Source organism: Anser cygnoides, chromosome 7, assembly GCF_040182565.1.
Source record: "Anser cygnoides isolate HZ-2024a breed goose chromosome 7, Taihu_goose_T2T_genome, whole genome shotgun sequence".
Classification (NCBI taxonomy): domain Eukaryota; kingdom Metazoa; phylum Chordata; class Aves; order Anseriformes; family Anatidae; genus Anser; species Anser cygnoides.
Window position 1 is genome coordinate 29,772,253 of NC_089879.1, and position 20,752 is coordinate 29,793,004.

General features: G+C 39.7%; 1 long non-coding RNA gene across 7 annotated transcripts in view; it reads left to right on the top strand.

Annotated features, from left to right (window-relative positions):
• The window catches only part of LOC106031698 (uncharacterized), a 524,145-nt gene that overhangs the window by 464,064 nt on the left and 39,329 nt on the right, over positions 1-20,752 (top strand). For all 7 annotated transcript variants that reach the window (XR_010832897.1, XR_010832893.1, XR_010832898.1 and 4 more), the window contains one exon: positions 5,719-5,764. This is a non-coding gene — a long non-coding RNA (uncharacterized lncRNA). The remainder of the gene's footprint in view (positions 1-5,718; positions 5,765-20,752) is intronic.

A 20,752-nucleotide genomic window follows, 5' to 3' on the forward strand; every position in this document is an offset into this window, starting at 1 on the left:
TACCTTTATCAGTATTATATATCATGGGAGATTAATAAGGAAGAGGTACCGAACATCAGATGCAAGAATTCAGAATAAACATTACACACTTGTCCTAAAGTTGTAGGATTTCCAAATTCTGTGCTCTTATACAACTGTCCCACTTTTCTCCCCCAGACTACAAGGTACTGCTTGAAAAAATCCATGAGCATAGAAATACATACATAGAGAAATGCCCTGCTCTGCTAAGAGTTCCAAAGTACTTGTGACATTTTCCTTATGCTGCAGATCTTGAATAGGTGGTTATTTCAGCAACTTATAACAGAGGGGATGGTTCTGAAGTTTAATTTTCCCTGTGAAAATCTCAGTTGGAAGTGTATGCCACAAAGCAGCAATTAGCAATGATCTGAGAAAACTGGAAGAATATATTTTCACATATTAATCAAATAAACTTTACTACAACTACAAAGCAGCCTTGGGAAGTGGCTAGTATAATTGAAGAAAGGATTCTCCCTAGGGGAATAATGTAGGTACTGCTAGACCTTGTTACATCTTCCCTTCCTGCTGCTTAGATGGATTACATGCATAACAAACCTACACGTCACACATGCAACAGAAGCGTGCCTGTTTCTTCTCCGAGCTTGTGTGGCTTTTAGTGAAGACTCAGGGTAGCAGAAAACTTCCAGGGACTGGTATAAAAGTGTGTATGTGTGTGTGTATACATGTATATATGGGGGCTTTTTTAAGAGTCCCCCTTGTTCTCTTTCAATATAAGAAAAACAGATAGGCTTTTGGTGGTTTATTTTTACTAGTAGTACATGGGGATCTTGAAGGTCAAAGTAGAGTTTGTCTGTGGTGCAATGCAAAGCTGCAAGGAGGAGTAATCATTACCAGTTTTTAGTATCAATTTGGAATCTAGGTACCACAGAGATGGGCAGGGAATCATAAAGAAATGAGCATCTGTTCAGCCTCCAGTGAAGCTCAGCAATTTTACTCCTCTGGCACAGATTTATTTATACGAAGTGAAGCACTGAAACAAAATGTTGGCTTAGCCTCCTTTCTCTCTCTCTCATTTTCAAGCCGGCGTCATCAGAACTGTTTTGTTTTGTTTCAATTGTAAGTTAACGTCCCATTTTCATTTTTGGCGTTGTGGAGGATTGTTTTCTCCAGGTAAAAACTGGCAGTTAGCAAAGGTTCAGTTGAAAACTGGAGAGAAACTATGTGAAAATTCAGGAGCCTGACCTGAATGTTGTAAACTTCTCTCGCCACTATCCTGCAGGAAAATAAAGTGGAGCTGTGCTTGCATTTCCAAGTGCTTCTGTACATGAACTCTAAAGCCCAAGGTGGATTCCAAAAGCATAGTTTTTGATCAGCTTTAGAAATGAAAAGCAGCTGTGTTTCATACCAAAAAAAAAAGTCCCCCAAGCTTAAACACCTTGGTTTAAAAGTAGGTTGTTTTGGATCTGTCTATAGCCTAAGGATTTCAATAAAAAGACTCAAAGGTCTTAATGAAAATTTGATCATCATCTCCTGAGAGGGCAAGGTTTTGTGTGAGATTTCAGCTATGCCTGTCTCTTTGGGTTGGAGCATTCCTTTACAGCTGCATTTCAGCTCCCAGCCAGAACAAAAATGAAACCATAACTTACTTTTTCTGCAGGCTCATTAAAATTGAACTAAATTTTGAGAACATTACACTGTAGCTCCATACTTCATAATAAACTGTTTATTTTTTCCCATATAAATGAGTGTGAACCATTAAGCTTTCAACAACAGCACCTAAAATAATGAGGAGGAACACATTTTTATAATGAGGATAATTGTAATTGCAGAATTTTCCAAGTGATGCAGTAAATTTTCTCTCCGCTGTAAGATTGGACTTCCTCTAAAATAGATGCTTTAGTTTATTTTTCAGTTATTAAGCTTATTACAAAAGTCACTGAGTGAAGTTTGGTGGCCTAAATTTTCCAGATCAAACTGAGTGAGGCTTCTCCTGTGCCTGAAATCTTTGAGTCTTTGAATGAATCATTAACCTCATCATTGAAATCCATTGCATGTTTTTCATTTTTGACATCCATTTATTTCATCTGTATATGTACCACGTGTATACGTACCATGGTATTGGTAATTATTATACTCTAAGGTATGCTCTAAGAAGTATTTATAATGATAGAAGAAGAATCAAAACTTTGATGGAAAAAATGAATGACTTCTTGTATGCTTTTCTAAGGACATTTTGTTTCCCTTCTGAGGTCAGGGCATGTAAATGATCGTACAGCGTTTGGTGCTTCGAATTGGTAGCCTTTCTGTTCCAAACTCTGACACCAAAACCTAACGAACGACCCTCCAGGGCTTAACTGAATTGCAAGGGAAAGGAACAAACCTTCTCCATTCACTCCAGATGGTATTTCTCCTCGCTTTTTCCTCAGCTTTTAGGAACATGCATGTGTGGGGCTTAGCTACTCAGGCTGACAGGCGGATTGATTTGTTTGTACGTCAGTTTAACAAAGCAAACAGAATGGACTTCTAGGGAAGGGATCTCAGAGAGAGGCGAGGAGGTGATGAAAAACCCTAAGTGATGATTCATAAATTGATGTGATTATTTATGTAAGGGCTTCCACCCCCCACACCCGTCTACCCACCAGAGTTCAAACAAGGTTTTGCTTTGAACCAGCTCATCCCATAAAATATGCATCAGGATCCAGGGAAACATTTACTTAATTAACTGTCACTAGGCTGAGACGAAACGAAAGCACCTCTTCTATCAAAATATGCTAGAAAATAAGGATAATACCACAACAAAGTAATTGTGTCAAGGATGTGAGCTTTGCACAGAGTTCTCCTGAATACAGGCTTGCTTTTTCTTCTCGACTGCTTTTACTGTAGTGTTGAACAGTCAAAGTACAGCGCCAAGGTCCCAGGCAAGTGGTGTTCATTTCCACCAGACACCAGCCCAGCACACCATGATTAGCACTCCCAGAGTCAGGGCTCAGCAATTTGGACCACTAATGTGTTTTTGGGCTGCCAGTTGTGGTATGTGCATTAGTCTGAGTGTCATCCCCTTTAATGTCACTTTTAAATGTTTAATAATCTGATTGTGATAAATGGCCTGGACATTTATCTCTTTCCTCACAGGGAAGGATCCCATTAGTGAATGCAGTAATTTCGGGAGGGCCAGGCTTCCTTGCCAGAGTTCAGCTCCAATTTACCACGGGGTCCATTTCTCTCCATATCTTTTGCCCCTACCAGAGGTGTCATAAGGGGCCATTCTTCCGTCATCAGATGGAGGACAAGGTGCCAAATATTGGTGCAAAACCCACTTCTGGTTGAAGGATCCCCAGCAGCCCTAAGGAGCTTCAATGCATCTAACAGATAGCTTTTCCTGCCTCTCTGGATGTGCAGGAATTCACCTTCATGATTCATGGCTGAGAGACAAATGTATTTTTCCTTCAGAAAGACACCGATTTCTGCTTGTCTCACTGAAGCAAAAAAAAATCATTTAAATCAACAGAGAGATTTCAAGTAAATTAGATGCAGCTTGTAGGTGTGTCTCGCAAGATGGCACTGTAAAACTTCAGGAAAAGTTTTGCTACTTATGTAAATTATACTAAATTACTGTTGTGCTGTGTGACTTTTATCACCACTCCCCCATTTGTCCTAAAAATACAATTTTGCACATGTCTGGATTACAATGAGAATCCCTCTCATGCCTTAAGAATTGTCTTCCCACCATTTGTTGCCATGCCCAGGCTTTTCCAAAACCATAGCTCTAGGTTTGGAAAAATGACTTGGGACAGGCATGTTGTGAAGGACCCACCTGAAACTCCTAGCACAGGCTTTGCTGAAACACATGGATTTAGCTTGAAGAAATCCACATCCGACTGCAGTGCTGGGCACACGGGCCTTCTCCAGGAGGTGTCGTGATGAGCTGCTGGGACTTGATGACGGTGACTCTGAGCGCATCACGAGGGTGAGGAGCAGTGCCTGGGCATAGCGTGGACTTAAACAGGGAGGTATCGTGGGGACTTTGTGTCCCAGGCTTGCAGTGATGTCTGTCTGCTGCCATCAGCTTTCTCGGGCTATTACGTTGGTCTAGTAACACTGATATCTCTGGCAGACTGGGGTGTTGGCTAACTTTGGCTTAATATCACGTGCTTTTAACCGGGTGATTTTTCTTCCTTGGCACCCATGTTGACCAGTACAGTGAGATCCCTTGGGAGCACTCACTGATGCCTCTCCCCAGATACCCCATAGCTGCTGCTCCGATTGCCAGCAGGAGATACCACCAAAGAAAGCGGGGTTTTGCTGTCCCCTCCCTTGGCCACAGCCTCCTTCCCCTCCCTGCCGTGGTGTCTCCTGCCTGCTGGGCACAGAGCAGCGCCCGCCAGCGGGGCGACATTTTGGAAATCAGTGCTGGAGGGCCACAGCCAGGAGGCAAGAGAGACAACGCCATACATAGCTTGGCTCCTCCGGCATATTCGGGGTACAAGTTGGATTCAGCCAGGCTTTATTTAGCTTTGCCCATCTTTCTGTGCTGACGGTTGCCTTGCTCTTTATTTTTGTTGCTAGCCTGCAGGGAGACAAACAGGTTGGAAGACATTTACAGAGAATATCAGGATGAATGTAATCCTTATTATTTTGGGCAAGTACGGTCTTACAGATGGGAAGTGTTTAGCCTGAAGTCTTGCATTCTCCCTCCCTGTTTCTTAAAAATGAAACATATGCAGCAAGGCAAGTGATCTTCCACTGGTGAGAAAATTATTGTCAGATTTCAGTTTAAAGTCTGAGGGCTGTTGAGAGCACTCAGGGAACATTGTGGCTTGAATGTATCGCGACTATCTTGAGGCATCTTCTTGAGGTGTTTCAGCACCTAGGATGGCTTGGACACCTTCTCTGGGTGCTGGCCCTTTCTAGAGGAGTCACCCTGGGTTTTATTCCTGCCTTTTCCTTGACTGTTGACACGAAACTGAACGCTTAGCTGGCTCGCGCTGGGGGAACCTTGGCCTTTGCCCATGCTTACTGTTAAAGGGTGGTCTGACAGTTTTGTTCAGTTTTGGAGTACTTTGTTGTTTTCTTGTTTTGTGTACTGTGAGCATCTGTGCTAAAATAGCTACAGTTTTACTTGGGCCCAGTTTCAAACATGTTTGTTTGTTTGTTTTTTTAATTGATGAGCAGTAGTTCATCTTAGGCCAATTAACTAGTTGTTAATCCATTTTAAACTTAAGATAAAAAGAGCATGCTTTTATAGCCTATTATTAACTAAATCATCTTCAGAATATCTTCATTAGTTAAACCAGCATGTGTTTTTCCACTAAGACCAAGGTTTGGAAGGCAGTGTGGGGCGTGGTATGAATCCATGTGCCTTACCTCAAATGTCATAGATCCCCTCACACACAAATCCTCTGGGCCTCAGTCTCTGCTAGGGACACTCATGTCCTCAAAAAGAGGGCAACGTAAAAAGCCAGCTGGGCAGGACAGTGTTACAGGTTCAGTATGGTGCAAAGAGCAGGGGCAGGAAGAGGTGACTGCCATGGCAATTAGTGCACCCTGTGCCCCAGGGCATGGGCAGCTGACAGGTTTCCCTGCAGCCCCCAGTGTGCTGGGAATGTCCCTCAGGGTAAGGAACAGTGGGGTGTGTGTGTGTGTGTGTGTAAATATTTTGTGTGAGCAAGCACTTACTGGTGATGCTTTTAGACAAAAACAAATTTCCATTATTGATCTTCCTTTTTCTTGTTTTAACAGATACAAGTGACACTGCCATTCATCTTCAAAACAGAAACATTATTAGGTAAGTCCTGGGAAATTCAAACACATGTATTAGATATGTATGCTTATGAACATACAGAGAGTTACGGCAAGCCTAGGGAAGCCATTGCCATTTCATGTCAATTTTATGTAGGTTGTATATGTCTGTTTTACTCTGCTTTTTCCCCCAAATGATTGTTACCTTAGCAACTGCCAAGTCCTATACATACGCTTGCTCCAAGATGCAGAGCGTAACTAAATAAAACACCAATGTTTAAGGAGTCTCCAGAAACATAGTGTAAATTGTGGATATTTAATTCTTATAAATATTCACCTACATAAAAGATTCATTTGTTCTTTTATGTTTTCTGAAACACCTTTTTACAACTAGGCAGCCATAGCATCAACTTTGTCTGTTGCTCTTCTTCAGGCTTCCTGACTCTTAGGAAAAAATAGTATTTCATTAGTAAGAGGGGAGATGGATCACTGAGAAGCCAGCGAGTGGTGTGCGTGCATTGTGTTGGGATTATGTTGAAATGGACAAGTGGGGGCTAAGGCTCAGTGTGCCAGAAGGTTTGCATTCACCAGTTGTGTCCATCTGAGATATGTTTTGATTCACACAGACTGTAACATATGGCATGGATGAGCAGGTTGGAATTAAAACTCCAGTGAATTTTGAACTTATTACTAACCCCTCAAATCTGATTTTTCTGGTAAAATTTGAAGATGAGTAGTTGGAAAACCAACTACTTTACTACCAATCTTGCTGTCTTGTCCTGTTAACCATAAATGAGTGGTAACACTGCCTTTTATGTAGTAAATTAATATACGTACATTTTACACTTGTCGTGTTTGGTAATTCTTGGTCTCCCCCACCCCCAGCATATATGTTGGACAATCTTTTATCTAAAGAAATGCATGTCGGTAAGAGATGTCAGAGGAGCACGTTTCAGTTTGTTCAAAGCAGCTTGTCAGAGAGGCCAGCCTTTATGCTTGTTTTCCAGCTGATTTCTTGAGATGCAATGAGACAAATGATTTACCCAAGGCCACCCAGCAAGTTATTGGCTAAGCCAGGACTGTAAGATCCCGTGATGCTCCTGTTTCACAAGCTTTTGCTTTGTTTGCTTGTACCATTCGTGTGCCGAAGTCCCAGTACAGTGATCTTCAAACTGAACTTTATTAATATCAAAGAAATATTTTCTGTCCAGAGCCTTCATGTTTTTTGTTTGTTTGTATGTTTTGTTTTTAAACTCCAAATGTCTTCCTAGATCTGCTTTTAGCCCAACACTTGACTGGAAAAAATCAATTCCTTCAGTTTAAATAACCCGGTGAATACACGGTGTGGGAGATATTTCTTAACTCATTTCATCCTAAATCCACCAGACAGCACTTCTGCAGGACATTATACCTGTAATACAAAGCGTGAGCCACTTAGAAGAAATAGATATCAGGAAATTACACCAAGTGGAATGAGTTTAATTTGAAACTGATTTCAAATTGGATTTCCTATCCAGTGATGTAAAAGCATCAACTTCAGTCAATTTTCTGGCAGAGAGTCACATAGCCACATCACTGGTCCTCCCAGATAACCTCTTCTTGGGACTACTGTGAGTTTTACCTGCAGTAAAGGCTCAGTCACGCAGGTGAATAAGGAAGCAGGAAAGGGTAAGAATTTTAATTTTTAACCTGTTTGAGCTACAGTCACCCCATCTGATACTAGCCAAAGGAGGGGAGAACAGCATGAAGTGAAGGTAGAGGAGGAAGAAAAGCATTAACATTCAAAGCTTCACTGCCTTAACTTTCTCTTACAGATTGCTCTGTCATAGGCAAAAAGTCAAAATCAGCATTTTAATAAAAAGCATTGTGAAGAATTTGTTCCCCTTTCCTGCAGGTGAAACAGAATTGAGTCCTCCGTTTCCCACAGTATTGTGGCATTCCAACATGAAGTTCAACCATAGTTTTATTTTATTGAAAAATAGCTTCAAAGTTACGGCAATCCTGTTATATCTTATTCTCTTTCAATCTTCTATCCCTGTTTTTTGAAACTACTGTCTGTATCAAAATCCTTGATGTGGTTAAAGATATAACAACATTTCATGGGCCTGCACACTCCCTTCTCAGCAGAGTGTAAAGGAATCTGAATCCTCAGTTCCATAGCTCAGTCCTGGAATGGGCTGGGTGGGAATGCAGCCATTATCATTAAAAAGAATTAAAAAGAAAAAAGAGGGGAAAACCAGAGTCTGATAGCACTGATGGGCTTCATTGCTGGTGACTGCAATTCATTCAGTCTGTTTGAGGTATGCCAGAAGGTGCCAGGAGGTGAAGTACCTTTGCAAGGACAGCAGGAGAGCTAAAGCCAGGAGAGAATAAAAGAGAAAGAATTGTGTATTTCCATTACATGTGAAGAAAGAAGCAGAAAAGGTCTAGAGTGACGCCTTGTATTTAGAAAGTGAACAGAGGACTATAAACTGCAGCTGGAATTAATGCAAAAGGGAGATGTCTAGCCACATTGTTTCAAGAAAAAAAAAATGAAAGCTTTTTTTTTTTTTTTTTTCCAATTGGCAAAACCATGGCAGGAAAAAACATTTTAAAAAAATTTCTTTCAGTTCTGATTGCAGGAGACCCTTAACAGTGTTAAATACAGAAATCCACATGGTATATTCTTTCCCCTTCTCCACTAATGTTTTCTGAAATACAGCTTTTCAAGTGAGAGGTAAAAGGCAGAAGCTGTATCCTAATATATAAACAGGCCACACCTAACTGAATTAGTGAGTTTTCTTGGGTAGATAATAGCAGGAGGCCAGGGTGCCATACTGAGGCAATGATTAACCTTGCTAACAAACTAATTAGCCTGCTTATGCGCCCTGTGTTGTTTCTCACTCCTCTACCTGATAAAGACATTTAAAAAATAATAATATTGCCATGGGACAGAAGAGCACTAATCCTCCTTAGCTTGCCAAGCTCCAGTTTGTTTGTAGTCCATCTCACTTAGATTTTCTGTTTATTCAGCCAGACACAAATAGTCTTGGATTTATTTTCTACCTTCAGTTTTTAGGTGCTTCTTGGAAATCAATAAGATGTAACAATTAAGAGAGGAATATAAGCTAGCAAATATCAGATATCTCAATGAGAAACTTCAGAAGAAATTACTTAATATCTTTGGCATTCATATTACTCACTGTGAGGATGAGAACAGCTTCCAGACTTACAGAGCTGTGTAAGGGTTAATATTTGCCAAACTTTTCAAAATATTTAAATATAGACTATGGGGAAGAATAAATTTGTGTTGTTATTAATGCAAAGAATGGGTGAACTAACCACTGTGACAGTAGCTCTGTGTTAGCAGAATGATTTGAATACATATGACTATAATGTATATTTATTAAAAGTGTTTTTAAAAGGTAGCTGTTAGCTCCTGAAATGAAAGGTGCTGGTCTTAAGTCGTTATTATCATCACTAAAGAACTTATTCTAGTGTGCTTTGCTTCTGGAGGGGCACACAGAGGCTAAATATTCTAGTTTGTAGAGTCTTCGTTAGACTGAAGGCAGAGAAGCGCAGGTGCTTTCTCTTCATGCTAGAACTATTAAGCATCCTGGTGCAGATACAGCAGCTGTCATTTTGAGGGAGGGGGGGTGCTTTTTGTGGAAACAGACTTGGTGCAATAATCTATGGATTCGGTGATCTTAGGCACTCACATGAGTAGTTCTTCCAGAGGAATGGAAGTAGAACTTTCCAGTGCCATAATCAGGACTTTTCTGTAACCTGCCTTTAGGGTCATCACAGTTTATGTCAGTAGCAACATGGAAGAAAAGAGATGAAAGGAAAACAAGATGTAACTTAAGCCCAAAACAAAAATCAATCCAGATTCAGCTGTTGTAAATGAAGCCTTTCTTTCAGGTTGGGAGAAGCCCACACCCTCCTCTTGTCCCACTGCGAAGGCTTCATTGAAGGCTTAAGGTGTAAAAGAGGCATCTTGAGCCCAGCTTCCCTCCCATTCCCCTTCCAGCCCTCAGCATGCACCCAGCAGTTGTGCTGTCATTCACCAGTGCCCAAGGATGAAGATTAACAACTCTCTGCAGTAACCTGAGTTGATGCTACTTTTGAACTACAGACCTTTGTGCAGCCAAAATGCAGTAAAACAACCATTTCAAATAGGGAAAGGGCAGAGACAAAATTTAACTTTGTATTTCTGAAGTGTCAGAAGAGCTGGACGGTAATAAAGAGGCTCTTGGGAAAGCAAAGCATCCCAAATTCATTGGTCCTCTTTGCTATCAAAGGGGCACAGGCTCAGCAGCAGCCACGCTGTCTCGGCAGGGAGAAGGCTGCCAACCCGGCATTCAGTAACATGAGTTCAGCACTGGCCGAACAAGCTGTCAGATCAGTGCTAACGCAAGTGCGGATTAAAAACTTAACAGTAATACGAAGACTTACAGGCTTTCTCCAGAGCCCATTTTTTTCAAGAGAAAGACAGGCTTAAGCTGGTTTTAGGGTGGTGGTGATGTCACATCTCATGTCAGACATGACTCCAGCATCTGAGCTTTCTTATACCATGTTTGCAGACTTTTTTTTTCCACTTTTGTTAGCATACTGGAAGAGAAAAACAAAACAGAAACAAACAAGCAGTAAATACATGAGGAAGAAAAAAAAAAAGAATAGGGAGTAAGAAAAGAAGAGCTCAAGTATGGATGGGAATAACGCCACAGTGGGATTTATTAGCTGAGTCTGCTGACATTGGTTTTCTCTTTCTGCAACAATTGGTTTTCTCTTCCTCTGTAAACCCTTGACTGAAGAAGTGTGGTTAAAGGCACCCCAGGTGATCTTCCAAGTCTTTGCCTGAGCAAGGCACCAGGCTGCAGGTGTTAAGGTCCCAGAGGGCACAAAGCCCTTGCCACTGGAAGCAGTGAGGATTGTCCATTACATGGAGCCAGGTGGGCGAACACAGCTCCTCCTCTCCTGGGCTATTTGCTGCGGCTCCCACACGTCTGCCTCCACTTCTTGCCACGAGCCCCGGGCAGCAGGGAGCCGGCACAAGCCGCTTGTGGACATGGAGTCAGAGCGGAGCCACAGCAAAGCGGGGGTGATGCTGGCATCCTGAGGACTGTATGCTTCAAAAGGAAGGCAAGAGGAGTACAGGAGTTATTCACTCCATCTGCAGCAGGGATGGAAACAAGGAAAAACTAACATCTTAATATATTCTAAGCCACTACTGCATGGTGATACCATTAAGTATACAGCATGTGAGGCTAAAACAAAGCTATGTAAAATTACTGACATCCATATGATGAGCTCTGTAGGGAGGTCAGCAAATCCAGATGAAATTAATGCTATACAAATCACTTGCAAGACCTTGTGGCAGTTGGGGTGGAAGGGGATTATTGCTACCGCTTTTTGTAGAAATCTCCTTGTCTGCACCACATGTTAGCAGAGAAAAGTGAGAAACATCTATTCTTAGCCAAAGATTTCTTTTGTACGTATGCATTGAAGCATTGCAATCTTCTAAACATTTCAGCTTTTTGCTCCCCTTTCTAAATCTTCCAGGTTACAATATGGTTATGATATGACAGGCAAGATGTGATTATTATATTCTGCCTCTATCACCTTCTCTCCGAAAACCTGTGAAATGAAACATTACATAGGTAAGCGATCTGCATGCTTGATATTTTCATTCAATAAATGGAAAAGGGAAAAAACGAAAACAGAGGAAATTGTGATTCATGGAATCTCTTTGTTCTGTTGATCTTAAACACTGAGTAGTAAGTACTTCACTCATTTTAAGAAAAATCACTTCTCATTCCGTGTTTCTTCAAATATGTAGCACTTTTACTGCAGGAGTGAGACATCACTTAGAAGCTGGATGTTTATCCAGCTCCCAAATTTAGTTTTGTGTACTGCTGCTATTGCCAGTGCAATTCCCAAGAATTATACTGTCTCTTTCCACAGTTCAGTGGGAAGTTTTTCCGTCTCTGCTTTTACTTAGTCGTTTTTATTGTAACAGAGCAGAGGAGCAGATGCTGTGCTGGAGGAAGTGTGTGGAACTAGGTTGTCCAAAGTAGAACTGTGCAATTACAGTAGCCAGAGACCTGACTCTGATTTTTATTTATTTATTTATTTTTCCCTATGGAAGTGGTTTCCAGGGTCATTTTTCACCAGGCACATTCAAATACTGTTAAGCTAAGAAACAGTGCCATAAATAAATTTTTACTGAAACTACATTGAAATCCATGTTCTACCTTCCCATCAAAACTTCATCAAAATCCACACTTTCCCTGCAAACTTTATCTTTCTGTTAATTCTTCATTTATGTAACCATGCATATTTCTTTTTTAACCAACACTTTTTCCCTTTCTACTTGCATCTACCTGATTTATGCCTCAGTTCTGTGTTTGTGGTGCTATCAGTTTTTTTTTTTTAGTGAAGATGGCTGAGGGTAGCAATCAATTGATGCAAGCTCAGTGAAACGTGAGGGCATGATGATAAGTCTTTACCCTCTGGCCAGTTCGTACACATTTGCCAAGGCAAGATCTCACCCAGTTCAGTATGTGGTAGTCAGGCACTCAAGGACTCGCAATTTCTCCACATAAGACCTTCCTTTAAATATCATCCAAACACAGACCACATAAAGCTAAGTTATGAGAGCCCTTGGGGAATCTTATTATCCTCTGAGCTTGAAAACTATCATTTCTATCCTATTCTTAAGAATAATAGGAAACCTTATTTCCTAGCAGCTGCTGGAACTGTAGAGAGATGCTGTGGCTTTTGGTCTAGGGTTATTCTTACATCAATCATAGTTTCTCTGAGAAAAACAAGGTGAGGTTAGTCCTGCCAGTAGTCTGTTCTGGAAAAGGCCCTGTCTCCTCCTTATCTTTGACCAGCCTTCTGCAGTTTTGAGCTATCTGCTTGTGGCTAATAATTCTGAACAAAACTACTTCAGCATTTGCAATACAATAAGCATTGATCAGCAAGAGATGGAAAGTCACCTGTATCTTTTCTTGCACTACAAGATGGAATCTGCCTTACATTTATGTAATGTCTTCCCAAACAGTTCTAATCTGCCTATCTCTAAACATCACTTATTCATGTATTTCATACAAATATGTTTATTACATTTTGGGGAGGAAAAATCTTACCTACAAGCATTTCCATAATCAGATCAGATGCTGAGAGGTACCCGGAGTGCTTGACAATTCATGTATGTTTAAGGGTACTCAATTACACCATGCACTGCAAAATTAACAATACTTATAACCAAAATATTTGTCACAAGAGCAGTGAAATATTTTCCTGGTTGAACAGATATGAGGGGTGTTGTAATGGCAAAGCATAAATGGTTCTGAACATCTTGAAGTGTCAGACTGAGAAGCTGCAATATTTCTCATTTTGTACATTGATAAACAGAACTGCATTATGAATACCTCTCCTGCTGATGGCAAAAGATTTGTTTCTACTAAGACTGCTGCCACTATCACCTTAGTCTGGAAAAAAAAAAAAAAAGTTCTCAGGTAAGCCTGAAGGCCTTCAAGATAAAAGCCAGCAAGATGAATAAGCACAGAAAAACCACCACAGAATGTGAGCTTACTTTTTCAATAGTTCAAAATGGGATTGAATCCTTGCCCTGAATATCTCGAGATGACCATGAAAAGAGTAAAAGGGAGATTAGAAATGCAGATTTTTTTTTATTATTATTATTTGCATCTGAATGATTCAGATGGCTTCTTTCCTAATGAGAGATTCTTGGAAGAGGAACAATTGCTCTTTCTCTGTAACACATTTTTTCAGATACATGTCGCACCCTGCATTCAAGAGCCACCAAAAAATTCTGAAAAGCATGCAGGTTTCTCTGTGCTGCTTCATGTTTGGTTTTCCTTTTAGGCTTTATAGATCTCTTGTAAGCATTGCTCCTGGGAGTAAGTCAAGCAGTTTAAAGAAACCAAAGAAACATGACTGGAAGAAAAGATTACTAAGAAAAGCAATGAGAGATACAGAACGCCCCTGTGATATTATAGCCCAGAGCCCAGGGTGGAGGTCACTTTGCCATTTTGTTTGCTGCAACTGACTGTGAGGACATGGGAGGAAAGGAAAAAGAGATCTGGAAAACCCCAAACAATATTTAGGAAGTTGGCAATATATAAAAAAGAAGTGTATGTAGAAATAATTGGCCATATGATGAAAGTCTAGCATGTACCTGAGCAAGGTTTCAAGGGAAGGCAATGTGAGGTGAGAGGACATCAGTGCTGGAATTTCTTCTGGAAAATTGAAAGCATTCAATGGGAATACCATGAGCTGGAAGGAAATGTCATCTACATTTGAGATATGCAATCACAGTCTGGAAGTGTTTTAGAAGTCTGACCTTCAGAAACTTGGTGCAGGACACTGAAACTGGTCTCCTTAGGACAAATCAGTGGTACATTTCTTCTAGGATATTTTACGTGGGTTAGCAGGAAAATGACAAGATATAAATCTCTTGAAGACAACCATTAGAGATAATTGAGAAATAGATGATACAAGGAATGATGAACTCACTAGCTGATACTGAATTCACATTCATCTGTCTCATCAAGATCTATAATTATACAAAATTACAAATTAAGTGTACTTTCATTAGGCTCACGTAAAAGGAAATGGCTTTTCTAATGATACGAGTAAATTTGCACTGGAGGCCCCTCAGTACCTCAGCCAAATCTTTTCTGGCAGCTTAAAAGGGGCCCCTTTACCTTTTAAAGGTGAACTGGAAGATCTGAACCCCACACTAAATTTGAAAGTACATTAAGCAGAACTAATTACACTGAATCCTCCCCATAGCCTGTCTCATGTTTTCTCTCTGCCTCCAGGGCTCCTGTGTCTCATTTGTGAAGTAAATTAAGGCCATTGTTCTGGGATAAGCCACTTGTTTAAGCTCTTGAGCTCAGTCTTGGGTAAAAAAGTGGAACACTAAAATCTAAATAAATAAACAAAGTTATTTTGTCTCTGCTTTTGCATAATAATCTTATCATTCTCTATCAAACACTCCTCTTTCTTCTATCCCCACAAGCCTCGTACAGTTCAGTCAAACAATATAAAGTACGTTCAGAGAAGAGTTCAGAGAGAATTCTGTGATTCTATGAAGAGTAAAGGAGAGAAACAAAAATGTTTCTCTGAAATATTGCCTGATACTTCTCTGAATTGCCTGGATTCTTCTCTAGGTGTGAAATGCAGGCAAGACACACACCTGGATGAAAAGCTTGAGACCAAATCCACCAAAACTTGGAGTAAACATTTAACGCAGCAGAAAAATTATTGCAGTCAGTTTATGTTTCTATTGCTTAATGCTAAGCAGTCTGTGAAATACCTGCTTGTAGTGGACCACTGTATAGGACAGGCCCCACAGCTGGGCAATGTTTCATTGCCATGTTTGTGTTATCTTTGCTTAATGGTGGAACAAGGTAGCCCTCTTCAAATCATCTTGAAATATTTTACTTTGTTTTCCTTTGTTTTACAAGTAAGTCAAAAAACAACTTTAGGAAAGTTTGAATGTTGCAGATGTAAACTTTAGAATCTAAAAAGTGCCAGAATTAATGAAAGCAACATCAACTTTAGAGCCTTGCCCACCTGCATTAAGAAAATCATTACCTTGTATACCTCAGGAAACTGCATTCATGGAGAATTATCCAGTGGGACAGAGAGCTGCATCTTGCAGCTGTATGCAATGTGTGAAGAGAGCTGAGAAAAAAAATGTATGAGTAATATGAGTGATGAGATTATTAAAGTAGTGTTTTGAAAGCTGGGAATTTAAGGGATTGTAGTTTTGCCACTGGCTTCACTGGAGTCAGGATTTCATCCAAGAAATCTAAGTCAATTAAAATACACTGAGCCATTATGCCAATGAGATAACTGTAGAGTTAAAAGAATGACACATTTGATCAGATGTAATGTGCACTCATATATAAGGAAAAGTGTGCTTTCTTAGATATCTTAACTGTAGGTTGCATTAAAAATAAAAAAAAAAAAAAAAAGGAAGAGGACATTTATAAAGCCATAATGTCACTATTTTTTGATTCTTGATATCTTTTGCTCAGCTTTAAAATACCATACTTTCCTATGGAATTTACCCTGAAATAAAACAAATATCATAGCTGCAGAATCCTTTACTACACAGAGATATCATAGGCAAGCAAGGGTCTCTCAAAGGTTGGTGAAATCAAATATGTATCGGACATCAGTCTAATTCCATTAAAATAGAGTTTTAGAAAAGATGACTTAAAAATAATCCCTTCTTGCCAGAAAATTCCCTTTTGCCACATCCTCCTCGGGTTGCATCATGCAGCTCATTTTCTTCCTGTAATCCTACCAGTCTCCTGTGTACTGCAGTTAAACAAAATGGAGGATTATGAAAGCAAGGAGCTAAAACCAAATAGGCAATTTGCAAATATGAACCGAATCGGGGGAGGTATTGGATATAAATATTGCTTCAGCTGAGGAAATATTAATTTTCCCTGTTTTCTGAAAGAAGAGAAACACCATGAAGAAAAGCAAAAGTCAAGGTGTGAAAGGACAAAGGAAGGAGAGGAGTGTGCCCTCTTACTCCTGATGCAGAACGTAAGAAATATTGTTAATATTTAAAACCTCTTTTACTTACTGCTACAAACAGAATGCTATCAGCAGTCAATCTAGAAACAGGGCATTTCAATTTTCAGCACAAACCCTAGATTTTTCCCTTCCTAAGTGCCAAAAACTGTCTGTGTAAATATGCTTTGCTCTCAGCAGTTTGCAGATGAGCAGCAGGCAGCTTCTGGTTTCTGCACACTGTACCTGAGAAGTCCATCACTTATTAATAGCTCTGTTGACAGAGTTACCTGGAGCCCCCTTCATTGATTTAGATCTAGATTTATCCCATGATACCTCTAATTGATCCAAACTTGGGTTCTATGCTCTTCCCAAGAATTTGTATTAGGGCTTACATTTTTGTAGCAATTCCTCAGCATACTAGCTTTTATGTAGTTAGAAAACCTAACTGTAGGCTTCAGAAGGCGTGTTTTAATTCCTCAAAATATTACAGAAGAGGAATCTTTCATAAACTTTCTTGTCCCCTACTCTGCCAGTGAGTTTGCCCCACGTAGATAGCAAGGACAGAGCACTGTGAAGGATTTGTCAACTCTTTGGTTTGCCTTTTTTTCTGTACCCAAACCTTCAACAATCTAATGAGTGTTTTTAGGCAGCTCTTTATCATTTAAGAAAAGATAGCAGTACAGTTTTATGACTAAACACGTTCATTTAAGTGTTGGCAAACTGTCCAGATTAAGTGTTCATTTCATACATGTGTTATTCTTGGGATCAATACTTGGATGGCTAATTTGTTGTTACACAGTCTGTTTTGTATTGTCTTATTCAATGCCAGGCCTTTATAAATAGAAATAGTAACTCAGAAAGGAAAAATGCTATAGACAAGCGGGCGTAAGAAATGTATATTTCCTTTCCATATTTTCTAAGAAAATCGTATATATATACATTTATACACAAAGCCCATTTTTCTAGAGATGTGGCCTTTTTCCTTACAGAGGGAGAAAAATGTAAACCAGTGCTGGTTGTTGGCAGCCTTTATGCTCACTGTTGCCCTATCTGTTCCTTCTAACTGTGTTTCCTATATGTACCAAGCTGGGTATGGCCAAACTGTAAGTTAGTTTGTAAGGTTAAAGCTAACCTTTCATCCTGTTTTGTGGAGACTGGGCGAAATGGTTTTCTTCATAGTAGAGCAGCTGACTAGTTTTGCTTGCCTGTGTAAGTCATGTAATCTCTGAATTCTGTTTTTCTCAGTTTTAAAATAGGCATAAGTACCACCTGGTGTTTTTCTGCAAGTGTTTTAGTCCAAGATCCCAAAAGTTTAAGGTCGAGAAGAACAGGCTTAAATGATTTGATGGGTTGGGGAGTTTGCATTGTTATTCAAATTCAGCTCTTCTGCCCTGAAATGGAAATTCCCAGAAATTAAATACAGTTTCTGTTCGGTTTGAGCTGAGTTTAAGAAATAACTGTGATAATGATGACAATGGAAAATTTCTCTCTTCAGTGGCTTGTTTCTCCATGTTACTGTAGTTGCCATCAGGTCTTTAAGCAGTTGCAACCCTGATTTCAGTGCTCTCTACCAGCCACGTGATGTTACGTAGGAATGCAGATGCAGTTGCTCTTTTTCCTTTCCTCTCCCAGACGTACTTTTCTATGCAAGTTCTCTTTCACATATGTTGCAGCAGAGCAATATAGCAGGTTGGTGGAAGGAGGAGGCATGGGGACCAAAGACTTATGAGACGCATGGACACTGCATGTAGCATTTCTGACCAGGGTCAGGACAGGAGGGATGTCACTCATCCTTCACCTCACCTGGCATGCTAGGTGATTTGCTGTCAGTGCATCATAGTCTATGAAATCATTTCAGTAAAACAGGGACCAGCTCCAACCTGTACTTAGAACTTAAGCAAAATTTGAACTGAGTCTTGCCTGAGGTTTTTCTGTGTCTGTCTGATACGTCAGCTGATTAAGAAAGTAATTTTAATTTGACCAATAAAAAGTGTTACTTTTACATTTCTCAATTTTCTCTGTAATTTTTTTTTCCTTCATTCAATCTCCCCCTACTTCAGGGACATTCCAAAGCCAAGGAGTGAAGAAAAAAGTCAGGGCTGAATATGAAATATATTCCTTGGGTGAATCAACTAAGCACTGAAGAATTCCTAGCTTTTCCAGAGGTTTTTGTTGCAGTGATTAGCAATTTGCCTGATTCTCCAGGTTTACTTCTCCCTATCACTGTGTCAGAAACCATGCTCTTAGTCTACTGTTTGTCTTTCTTGTTTAAATCATAGTGTCTTAAGTCAGGAAATTCTTGCTGTGTATACATACAGTGTAAATTTCAGCTCAGTTTGTGGGTGTTGGATGTATGTATATTTAGATTCAACTGGTTGCAGAGAAGTGAATGTGCAAGTGTTTGTTTTAAATGAGCTATTTTGCTTTGAAATCAAGCTCAAGCTTCCAAAAGGTTTGAATTTTATTGACGGTTAATTTCCAAATAGGCTATATTGAATAACACTAAAACCAAAAAGAACAAAAGTCCTGGATATCCCAGGTCAGTGAGAAACTCATTTTCAGGTCTTCCCTTCTGCTTATTCATCCAACTGCTTTTGAGATTTATATGGTATTGGAGAGAGACAAGAAAGCACATTGATCCACTTGTACATGCATCAGATAAAACTGCCAAGTGCAGTTAAATCCTTCACTCTGTCTTTTAAAGTCTTAACCTCGAACTGAGCACCAGGCAAAGTACCAGCTGCATTTCTTCAGTCAACCAGTACCACATTTCATTCTCTCTTCTGGATCTGATGCCTTACGTGCAAGAGATTTTGCTCCCTTAGTCCGTTCTCATTGCTAGCAGCAACTAGCTCTTCCTTTGTTGTTGTTCTCCAAACCCATTGAATTCCAGAGTTTTATATTCCAGTGCATGAAGCATCGCCAGCACCTGGGCATTGTGCTTAGCATTGTACATCTGCAAGGCTTGATGTGTTGTCTTAATATCTTCTCTTTGTCCCCATCTCCCCCACTTGCCCTTTTCCACTTGTGCATTAAAGTAAATCAATATAATGTTTTTTGAGAAATACCACAAAATGCAAACAAATTGCAGGAAAATTGTTCAGAAAAAGGATTGAGATTTCATCATGAAATACAGCTTCCTGTTTTAATTTTATTTATGTATTTATTTATTTTTATAAGCAAGGAAAAAATGAATGTTTCCTTGGCTGTGGGTCAACTCCTACTTCACCAGTCTATGTGCATGAGAAATTTGTCTGGCTTCCCTATGGAAAAATGGGGTGCATTAGCTGCTAATAACAAATGTTTCAAATATGCTCATCGTTTGTGTTTACACTAAAACAAAGTACTGACCTGGCACATAACTGTCTTTGATAATGCTTTTTATTTTTGTTTTCCTCTGAACTTTAACAGTAAATTGGCACACACACACAGAAGACTGTAATCTTGCAGGATTTTAATTTCTGATCAAGATCAGAGGCAACAGGCCTTGCTATATTACCAGTTTTCATCTGCCCCCCTCTAGGTGATTGCCAAGTCTACCAGCCCCACCTGCTTATAGCCAAAGGCATTTAAAATTTCCCTACATGTGCATGCCTAGGCAACTGCCTCGAAACCACAATATCATAATAACGTCATAATAATAGGATGGTGACCACAAGGAGGTGTTACAGTTGTAATGTTCTGTGTGACATCATAAAGTTTGGTGACCAACACCCATTTGTTCCCAAGGTTTTATATAAGAAAAAAAGCTAATGAACTGACTAAATATAGGAGATGCTACTAGTGTTATTTCAGGTGAAGTCAAGTACATGCTTGCTGTGTTTACAGTTACCATATTTGTCTCTAGCAATATGAAAGGCAGAAGGATTTACGTTTACTTAATATTTATGGAGAATTCTGAATTAAGGTTTTGTTTACTGTCTGAATGTTTTATTGTCACATGTGGACAAAGATAGATATAGAAGATTTTTCAAAACGTGGGTTCTTGAGAATCATTTAACAAATTCCTGGAGAAAATGTCAAGATACAGAAACTGAAGGACTGTGGCAGCTGGAAAACTAAAGAAGTTTTAGTCTGTGGTTAAAAAGAAAGCCAAGAAATCAATCACAATTGTTAAAAGTTGCTGCAAGAAAGCACCTCATACGACAAAGGAAAGGGCACACTCAGAATACATCACAGAAAAAAAATGAGCAGAACATCTTAGGGAGGATGTGATGTTCTCCATTTCTTATTCTGCTGCAGAGTAGAAACAAAGCAATGACAAATGGGAAGCATTTAGGTCACCTCAAACATGCACAAGGAAACGTAAAAAGAGAATTAAAAAAAATAAATAAGATGCATATCACAATTAGAGCTAAACAAATGACAAAATAAACTTACATATCATGATAATAAAGTGCCTTTTGAGGTGGCATGACCCTTAAGGATAAAATTGGAAGACTAGATATTTCACTACTTTCAGACCAGCCAGTAATGATGAAGAAAATCA